This window comes from Oncorhynchus masou, chromosome 33 (assembly GCF_036934945.1).
Source record: "Oncorhynchus masou masou isolate Uvic2021 chromosome 33, UVic_Omas_1.1, whole genome shotgun sequence".
Classification (NCBI taxonomy): Eukaryota; Metazoa; Chordata; class Actinopteri; order Salmoniformes; family Salmonidae; genus Oncorhynchus; species Oncorhynchus masou.
The window spans coordinates 19,503,024-19,513,238 of record NC_088244.1 but is presented as its reverse complement, the minus strand read 5'-3'; the positions used below and the strand labels follow the sequence as shown (position 1 = coordinate 19,513,238).

The window sequence follows — 10,215 nt, the reverse complement described above, 5'->3', positions numbered from 1 at the left end:
CCATCCCCTTCTATCCCCCTAGCACTACCCCTCAATGGACAGCCCATCCTCTTCTATCCCCCTAGCACTACCCCTCAATGGACAGCCCATCCCCTTCTATCCCCCTAGCACTACCCCTCAATGGACAGCCCATCCCCTTCTATCCACCTAGCCCTACCCCTCAATGGACAGCCCATCCCCTTCTATCCCCCTAGCACTACCCCTCAATGAACAGCCCATCCCCTTCTATCCCCCTAGCCCTACCCCTCAATGGACAGCCCATCCCCTTCTATCCCCCTAGCACTACCCCTCAATGGACAGCCCATCCCATTCTATCCACCTAGCCCTACCCCTCAATGGACAGCCCATCCCCTTCTATCCCCCTAGCACTACCCCTCAATGGACAGCCCATCCCCTTCTATCCCCCTAGCCCTACCCCTCAATGGACAGCCCATCCCCTTCTATCCCCCTAGCACTACCCCTCAATGGACAGCCCATCCCCTTCTATCCCCCTAGCCCTACCCCTCAATGGACAGCCCATCCCCTTCTATCCCCCTAGCCCTACCCCTCAATGGACAGCCCATTCCATTCTATCCACCTAGCCCTACCCCTCAATGGACAGCCCATCCCCTTCTATCCCCCTAGCACTACCCCTCAATGGACAGCCCATCCTCTTCTATCCCCCTAGCACTACCCCTCAATGGACAGCCCATCCCCTTCTATCCCCCTAGCACTACCCCTCAATGGACAGCCCATCCCATTCTATCCACCTAGCCCTACCCCTCAATGGACAGCCCATCCCCTTCTATCCCCCTAGCACTACCCCTCAATGGACAGCCCATCCCCTTCTATCCCCCTAGCACTACCCCTCAATGGACAGTCTATCCCCCTAGCCCTAACCCTCAATGGACAGCTCATCCCCTTCTATATAGATCTAACACTAGTTTTTCCAGTGTAGAGAAAGGCTCTCTAACCCCAGTTAACCCAATTCAGCTTATCAACCAGCTAATTATTAGAATCAGGTGTGCTTCGGGTTGGAACGAAAACATACAGGATGGTAGCTCTCCAGGAACAGCGTTGGAGATCCCGGGCATTAGCTTGTGGTTGTCTTTAACCCACTAAGACAGGTTGTGTCAGGGCCTCAATCCAAATTCTCTCTTTTCTATCTCCCTTAAGCTGCTGTTCCTTTCTATCCTCTTGAAGAATGTTGTACCACTATGCTAATTTAATATCACAGTATATTATGACATGTATTTGTACTTACTGTATGTATTATTCAGACACATTAGATATGACTGGATGTATCATATTTTGTTTCCGCTATTTTCATAAGCTGCAAATAATTTTTAGTAAAAATGAAAACTACACAAACTGTTGGATGTTCCGTGTCTACCATATGACCTATAACAGTAGCTATACCCGATGAACAGATTCAAATGAAATACAAGGCATGTTTTTTTACACATAAAGTCCAACTTAAGAAAAGTATTCAATTGAATTGACTTAAATGTAGTGCTACTCCTGTCTATGTTCACACAGTACAAGTGAACCCAGAAGTGGTTCCAATGTTGGCACCATGTCAGAACATGTTATACTGTTAATATACATGCTTATTTACATACCTTTTCACACCTCCCTAGTGAGACCACCACCGTGAGAGAGGTCTTTATTTACACGGGCTTACTGACAATATCAACTATAAAGAACACACATGTTTTATGATGACTAATCAAAACCAGGGCTATTATCATAGTGTGAAATGCATGTAATAAAAGCCTATTATCTTATGTATTATAACATAATGAATCACCGTGTGAAGCAGATGATTTAAAGTAGCTGTCCAGTGTTTCCAGATTTCTATGAATAATTCATTACAATATGAGTGAATGTTTTTTTTTACCCCAACTCTGATATTGTAGCACTTGTTGAAAGAGTAACATCTCCATCTACAGGATATAGTGTGCTCAACACTCATGATTTAGTTCTACGCCATTGCTGCAAGGCTGGAATTCAATCCAACTCACAATGGCAATGTAAAAGATGTGTCATAAAGGCATGGCCTTTTGAGCCAAAACAGGTTGTTTATTTTTTTCACAATCAAATGGTTTGTTACTAAACCAATTCGTACAACGTGTTACACATTTGTTGTGGTTAAGATCTCGTTCAATCTCTTTAAGTGTATATTGACAAACTTCTGCCCATGTACACTACCTGGTGAAGTGGGAGGTTTTCACAGAACCCAAATTCATTCTGTGGTTTTATATGACCATGGCACAAACAACTGCTGTGTAAATACCACAATGTAGGTTTGATTTGATTTTTAAGGTCAGAAAGAGTGTAGAATTCACATCAATTCTACAGAATGTGGGACTAATATTATTAGAATCTCAGAATATAAACCTTTTGAAATGGAGTCGATAAAGGAAGATAAGATTCCCTACCTCTTTGTTTATTTTCTTCAGTTTGAGTTAAGGTCATCTTCTCCTCGAGCTATGGGCTCTGAGGACCTTACGATTGTAAACACGGAAAGGGTGTGAGTGGCTCCTGGACAACTGTATTCATGTATATTGCACATCCAAACAGAAACGTTTGCCAGTTATCTGCTCACAAGAATGAGTTATATTTCCAAAGGTCATTTCAACAAAAGAATCTAAATTACATTTTGTTTTCCACTCTCCCTTGTCTAATTTTAGTCTAGAGCTCTTTGCTTGGCTCTGAGAGCAAATGTGATAGCAATTACAGCACACATGCTTCAAAGCTAACCCATGTCTTCCACAGATACTGAGCTGTACAGTATGTACACTGAACTAAAATATAAACACAGCATGTAAATGTTGGTCCCAGGTATCATGAGCTGAAATAAAAGATCCCAGACATTTTCCATATGCACAAAATGCTTATTTCTCTCAAATTTGATTACAGAAAGTGAACATTTCTTCTTTACCAAGACAATTCAGCCAACTGACAGTTGGGGCATATCAAGAAGCTGATTAAACAGCATGATCATTACACAGGTGCATCTTGTGCTGGGGGCAATAAATGGCCACACAACCATGCCACAGATGTCTCAAGTTTTGAGGAAGCGTGCAATTGGCATGCTTACTGCAGGAATGTTCACCAGAGTTGTTGCCAGATAATTCAATGTTAATACAGATGCATATCTGTATTCCCAGTCATGTGAAATACATAGATCAGGGCCTAATGTATTTATATGTCAATTGACCGCTTTCCTTATATGAACTGTAACTCAGTAAAATCTTTGAAATTGTTGCATGTTGCGTTTATATTTTTGTTCAGTGTAGTATGTAACTAGTATGCACCTGTTGTAGTACACAGAAGAAATCCTACTAACAAATATCAACATACATAAACAGTTGATGGCTGTAGGCTGCTATCATGATGACATTCTTTCTCAACTCATATGGTTCAGCCCAAGACAAAAAGTGGTCAGCAGCTTTAGCTATACTGACCAACCCTAAAGTACACTTTATGGGTGTATTGAGTGGCTCTCCCCTCCGCGTTCACGAGAGTCAAGCCCAAGCACTTCCTGCCATTGAGGTGCCATCCCACACGTACTTATGAGTGCACTGGCCTTGATCAATGTTCCCCTTCCCTAATTAACTTGATCTGCTGCTCTAGATTGGCTTGTGTTGTGTTTCAGGGGCTCAGTGAGTCACGCAGCCCAGAGAAGGGAAGTTAAAATCTCCTGAGGACAGTCACAGGAAGTTCTGAAGTCTCCTACACAAAGGGAGAGGGACAAGAGAAAGTTATAGGATTGAGGTTCGAGCCGATGACAATGACAACATGTTAGAAGGCCAGCAGTGTTTTGATCTTTGTGGTTCAGTGGAGGCCTTGATAGTGTTTACACACAGATAAATATATTGTCATTCTATCTAACCAACATTAAGAAATGTAGAGCCTGCGGAGGATGAATTAAGAACCTTTCATAATCAAACAAGGAAGCATCAAATTGTTACTGAGAGTCTGTAATTCTATTCGTTTGGAATGAACCTGATGGAATCTTATATAATGTAACTTTATACACATTCCTTACACTAATCAGATGCCACCTCAGCATCCTTGATGTAACATGAAGATAAGCAGAAATGTGATTACCAAAATCAAATGTGATTCTTTCCCAAACTTAGGCCTTCCCCCCAAGTGTAGAGAAATCTTTCCTGGTTGAATTGGATGAAGTAGATGCAGATAGTCACGCTGAACAGAAGTATGGTGACACTGCAGACTTTTCTAATTAGCTCCAAGATGTACCAGATTGAGCTTGTAATTGTTATACGGTCACTATCACAATAAGTGGTAGTAGAATAGAGGCCTGAGGGCACACTTAATATGTTGTGAAATCTGTTATTAATCTGTTTTTCAAATGTATAACTGCCTTCATTTTTGCTGGACCCCAGGAAGATTAGCTGGCAGCAGCTAATGCGGATCCATAATAAATACAAATACAATCTGTGGTTTGTGAGGAGGGGATGTGTGAGTGGGAGAGGGGTTGGGAGAGAGGTTGTTGTAGACACGGTTGTCTTTGATTTCTCAGGTGGTCATCACCTGAGGGGGAGTGTTAATGGACATTCTCAGCTCCAGACATGAACAGGCTAGTGCACCCTCTCCTCTGCCTAGTGCACCCTCTCCTCTGCCTAGTGCACCCTCTCCTCTGCCTAGTGCACCCTCTCCTCTGCCTAGTGCACCCTCTCCTCTGCCTAGTGCACCCTCTCCTCCGCCTAGTGCACCCTCTCCTCCGCCTAGTGCACACTCTCCTCTGCCTAGTGCACCCTCTCCTCTGCCTAGTGCACACTCTCCTCTGCCTAGTGCACCCTCTCCTCTGCCTAGTGCACCCTCTCCTCTGCCTAGTGCACCCTCTCCTCTGCCTAGTGCACCCTCTCCTCTGCCTAGTGCACACTCTCCTTTGGCTGCCTTACATGGAGGGAAGCGTGCATCATTAGAGGCACTGGAGCTAACTATCTGTGTTCCTCCAACGAAGTCACTCCCTTAGAGTGCTCAGGCCAGCCCTGGCACTAGCACAGGTGTAACACTAGTACCATCAGAGAAGTCCGATCTGATATTTTGGTTCCACATTTTGATGATGTATCTGTTGTATTAAAACTCAGATTATTATTGATGTACTGTATGTGTTGTGTAAGTCGGCTATCAATCATTACATAGATGATCTGTGACAGAATGTGAGGATAATTTTGTCACAACATCTTAATCACTTAAGGAAGTGAAGAGGAAGTGACTAAACCGGCTAAGCCTGGAAGGCACTGCTCTGTGTTTGGTTTCTCTAGAGTTAAACCATGCAATTGGCTCTGTCAAGAGGTCAGACATAACTACAGGTACCTAAATGGGACATACAGTGCCTTGCAAGAGTATCCATCCCCTTGGCGTTTTCCTATTTTGTTGCATTACAAACTGTAATTTAAATGGATTTTTATTTGGAGTCCATGTAATGGACATACACAAAATAGTCCAAATTGGTGGAGTGAAATGAATTATTTTGTATTTTTTTAATAAAAAATGAAAAGTGGTGCGTGCATATGTTTGCTATGAAGCCCCTAAATAAGATCTGGTGCAACCAATTACCTTCAGAAGTCACATAATTAGTTATATAAAGTCTGCCTGTGTGCAATCTAAGTGTCACATGATCTGTCACATAATCTCAGTATACATACACCTGTTCTGAAAGGCCACAGAGTCTGCAGCACCACTAAGCAAGGGGCAACACCAAGCAAGCAACACCATGAAGACCAAGGAGCTCTACAAACAGACCAGGGTAAAAGTTGTGGAGAAGTACAGATCAGGGTTGGGTTATAAAAAATATCTGTATCTTTGAACATCCCACGGAGCACCATTAAATCCATTACTAATATGGCACCATAACAAACCTGCCAAGAGAGGGCTGCCCACCAAAACTCACGGAACAGGCAAGGAGGGCATTAATCAGAGAGGCAACAAAGAGACCAAAGATAACCCTTTTTGGCCATCAAGGAAAACACTATGGCTGGCGCGAACCCAACACCTCTCATCACCTCGAGAACACCATCCCCACGGTGAAGCATGGTGGTGGCGGCATCATGCTATGAGGATGTTTTTCATCGGCAGGGACTGGGAAATTGGTCAGAATTGAAGGAATGATGATGGCTCTAAATACAGGGAAATTCTTGAGGGAAACCTGTTTCAGTCTTCCAGAGATTTGAGACTGGGACAGAGGTTCACCTTCCAGCAGGACAATAACCCTAAGCATACTGCTAAAGCAACACCCAATTGGTTTAAGTGGAAACATTTAAATGTCCTGGAATGGCCTAGTCAAAGCCCAGACCTCAATTCAATTGAGAATCTGTGGTATGACTTAAAGATTGCTGTACACCAGCGGAACCCATCCAACTTGAAGGAGCTGGAGCAGTTTTGCCTTGAATGGGAACAATTCCCAGTGGCTAGATGTGGCAAGCTTATAGAGACATACCCCAAGAGACTTGCAGTTCTACAACGTATTGACTTTGGGGTGGATAGTTATGCACACTCAAGTTTTCTTTTTTGTTGTTGTCTTATTTCTTGTTTGTTTCACAATAACAAAAATATTTTGCATCTTCAAAGTGTTAGGCATGTTGTGTAAATCAAATGATACAAACCCCCAAACAATATATTTTAATTCTAGGTTGTAAGGCAACAAAATAGGAAAAATGCCAAGGGGGGTGAATACTTTCACAAGCCACTGTAATTATTCGCAGGATTGGGTGACAACAATTGGAAGAGAGATACTTTGTAGTAATCCCTGGGTAAAGAAGCTATCAACTGCTAAAGGCATAAGCAAGTATTAAGGAAGTGTAGGCTCATCATGGGATGATGACATAGCATGGAGTCTCTTCGACCATGTGCGACGGAATTGTTCCTTTAAGAGCTGGGATAGAGATGCTGGGTGTCTGGTCCTTGGGAAGAGAGAGAGAGAGAGAGAGAGTGAGAGAGAGAGAGAGAGGAATTTGCCTGAGAGAATGAGGGAAGGTATGTGAGAGTACCTGTCACACCGGGGCTCCTGTGTGTTTGCTGTTTGTTGGTTAAGTTCCAATCCGATAACATTCCCTGTATCCTTGTTGACCCCTCTCTCTGATCAAAGGACTGGACTGTATCAAGTAACAAATAGGGTAATTACTCCACTTACCCTTCTGGTGGGCTAAATACTATTCATTGTCATAGGTCTTACATCTCTATCCAAACTGGACAGATCTGGGACTGGGGATAGTGATCAACGGCAGATAAAAGAGAACAAGAAGGGAGCATACATTTTTTTGCTTCCTGCTTGGGAAGATTTACTGCAGTCCTAATGTCAAGTCAACCCATCAGCAACACAACCTCTGACCATTGGGAGGCAAGCTGGAGATGAAGAATTTCCTAGTTAACTGCCATTTTGACAGTGTGCAATGCCAGAAAGGCAGACTTTTGACACCACAAATATTGCTTTCACCATTTCTGATTTACTGTACTGAGCTTTCACCATTTGCAAATTTCATGCAGAGTAGATTGTTTAGAGGAATTTGTAATGCTAATATTTTTGTCATTTAGCAGACACTCTTATCCAGAGTGACTTACAGGAGCAATTAGGGTTAAGTGCATTGCTCAAGGGCAAATCAACAGATTTTTCATCTAGTTGGCTCAGGGATTCAAACCAACAACCTTTCGGTTACTGGCCCAACACTCTTGACCACTAGGCTACCTGCCGTGTGTGTGTTTCATTATTGATTTACAGTAAATATCAAATTAAAAGTGATACGAAATGTATTTCTTCTCTTGCATTGAGATAAATTACAACTCCATAAACAGTATATACATAAATAAAATAAACCTACTATATCCATTACTTACTTTGCAGCAAACATTTAGAATGAGTAGTGTTGAGAAATAAATAAGTAAATAAAGAGTAGGTGTGAGACTGTAGATAAATAGTAGTGTTGAGACTGCAGATAAAGAGGAGTGTTGAGACTGCAGATAAAGAGGAGTGTTGAGACTACAGATAAAGAGTAGTGTTGAGACTATAGGGTAGATAAATAGTAGTGTTGAGACTGCAGATAAAGAGTAGTGTTGAGACTGCAGATAAAGAGGAGTGTTGAGACTATAGGGTAGATAAATAGTAGTGTTGAGACTGCAGATAAAGAGGAGTGTTGAGACTGCAGATAAAGAGGAGTGTTGAGACTATAGGGTAGATAAAGAGTAGTGTTGACTGCAGATAAATAGTAGTGTTGAGACTATAGGGTAGATAAAGAGTAGTGTTGAGACTGTAGATAAAGAGTAGTGTTGAGCCTGTAGTGTAGATAAAGAGTAGTGTTGAGACTGTAGACGAAGAGTAGTGTTGAGACTGTAGTGTAGATGAAGAGTAGTGTTGAGACTGTAGTGTAGATAAAGAGGAGTGTTGAGACTGTAGTGTAGATAAAGAGTAGTATTAAGACTGTAGATGAAGAGTAGTGTTGAAACTGAAGTGTAGATAAAGAGTAGTGTTGAGACTGTAGATGAAGAGTAGTGTTGAGACTGTAGTGTAGATAAAGAGTAGTGTTGAGACTGAAGTGTAGATAAAGAGTAGTGTTAAGACTGTAGATAAAGAGTAGTGTTGAGACTGTAGATAAAGAGTAGTGTTGAGACTGTAGTGTAGATGAAGAGTAGTGTTGAGACTGTAGATAAAGAGTAGTGTTGAGACTGTAGATAAAGAGTAGTGTTGAGACTGTAGATAAAGAGTAGTGTTGAGACTGTAGTGTAGATGAAGAGTAGTGTTGAGACTGTAGATAAAGAGTAGTGTTGAGACTGTAGTGTAGATGAAGAGTAGTGTTGAGACTGTAGTGTAGATAAAGAGTAGTGTTGAGACTGTAGTGTAGATAAAGAGGAGTGTTGAGACTGTAGATAAAGAGTAGTGTTGAGACTGTAGTGTAGATAAAGAGTAGTGTTGAGACTGTAGATGAAGAGTAGTGTTGAGACTGTAGATGAAGAGTAGTGTTGAGACTGTAGTGTAGATAAAGAGTAGTGTTGAGACTGTAGATAAAGAGTAGTGTTGAGACTGTAGTGTAGATAAAGAGTAGTGTTGAGACTGTAGGTAAAGAGTAGTGTTGAGACTAGAGTGTAGATGAAGAGTAGTGTTGAGACTGTAGATAAAGAGTAGTGTTGAGACTGTAGGTAAAGAGTAGTATTGAGACTGGAGTGTAGATGAAGAGTAGTGTTGAGACTGTAGATAAAGAGTAGTGTTGAGACTGTAGTGTAGATAAAGTGTAGTGTTGAGACTGTAGATAAAGAGTAGTGTTGAGACTGTAGTGTAGATAAAGAGTAGTGTTGAGACTGTAGTGTAGATAAAGAGTAGTGTTGAGACTGTAGATGAAGAGTAGTGTTGAGACTGTAGTGTAGATAAAGAGTAGTGTTGAGACTGTAGATGAAGAGTAGTGTTGAGACTGTAGATAAAGAGTAGTGTTGAGACTGTAGTGTAGATAAAGAGTAGTGTTGAGACTGTAGATGAAGAGTAGTGTTGAGACTGTAGTGTAGATGAAGGGTAGTGTTGAGACTGTAGTGTAGATAAAGAGTAGTGTTGAGACTGTAGATGAAGAGTAGTGTTGAGACTGTAGTGTAGATAAAGAGTAGTGTTGAGACTGTAGTGTAGATGAAGAGTAGTGTTGAGACTGTAGTGTAGATAAAGAGTAGTGTTGAGACTGTAGATAAAGAGTAGTGTTGAGACTGTAGATAAAGAGTAGTGTTGAGACTGTAGATGGATAGTAGTGTTGAGACTGTAGATGAATAGTAGTGTTTAGACTGTAGTGTAGATAAAGAGGAGTGTTGAGACTGTAGAGACTGTAGATGAAGAGTAGTGTTGAGACTGTAGTGTAGATAAAGAGTAGTGTTGAGACTGTAGATAAAGAGTAGTGTTGAGACTGCAGATAAAGAGTAGTGTTGAGACTGTAGATAAAGAGTAGTGTTGAGACTATAGATAAAGAGTAGTGTTGAGACTGTAGATGAAGAGGAGTGTTGAGACTGTAGTGTAGATTAAGAGTAGTGTTGAGACTGAAGTGTAGATAAAGAGTAGTGTTGAGACTGTAGTGTAGATAAAGAGTAGTGTTGAGACTGTAGATTAAGAGTAGTGTTGAGACTGTAGTGTAGATAAAGAGTAGTGTTGAGACTGAAGTGTAGATAAAGAGTAGTGTTGAGACTGTATATAAAGAGTAGTGTTGAGACTGTAGATTAAGAGTAGTGTTGAGACTG

General features: G+C 41.6%; 1 protein-coding gene across 1 annotated transcript in view; it reads left to right on the top strand.

The window, feature by feature from the left end:
• Positions 1-3,204, top strand: part of LOC135527974 (fibulin-2-like) — a 50,052-nt gene extending 46,848 nt beyond the window's left edge. Inside the window, exon 15 of the mRNA XM_064956683.1 lies at positions 1-3,204. This exon is cut by the window's left edge and continues 933 nt beyond it. The gene's annotated coding sequence lies outside the window, so the exon portion shown is untranslated.
• Positions 3,205-10,215: the final 7,011 nt, after the last annotated feature.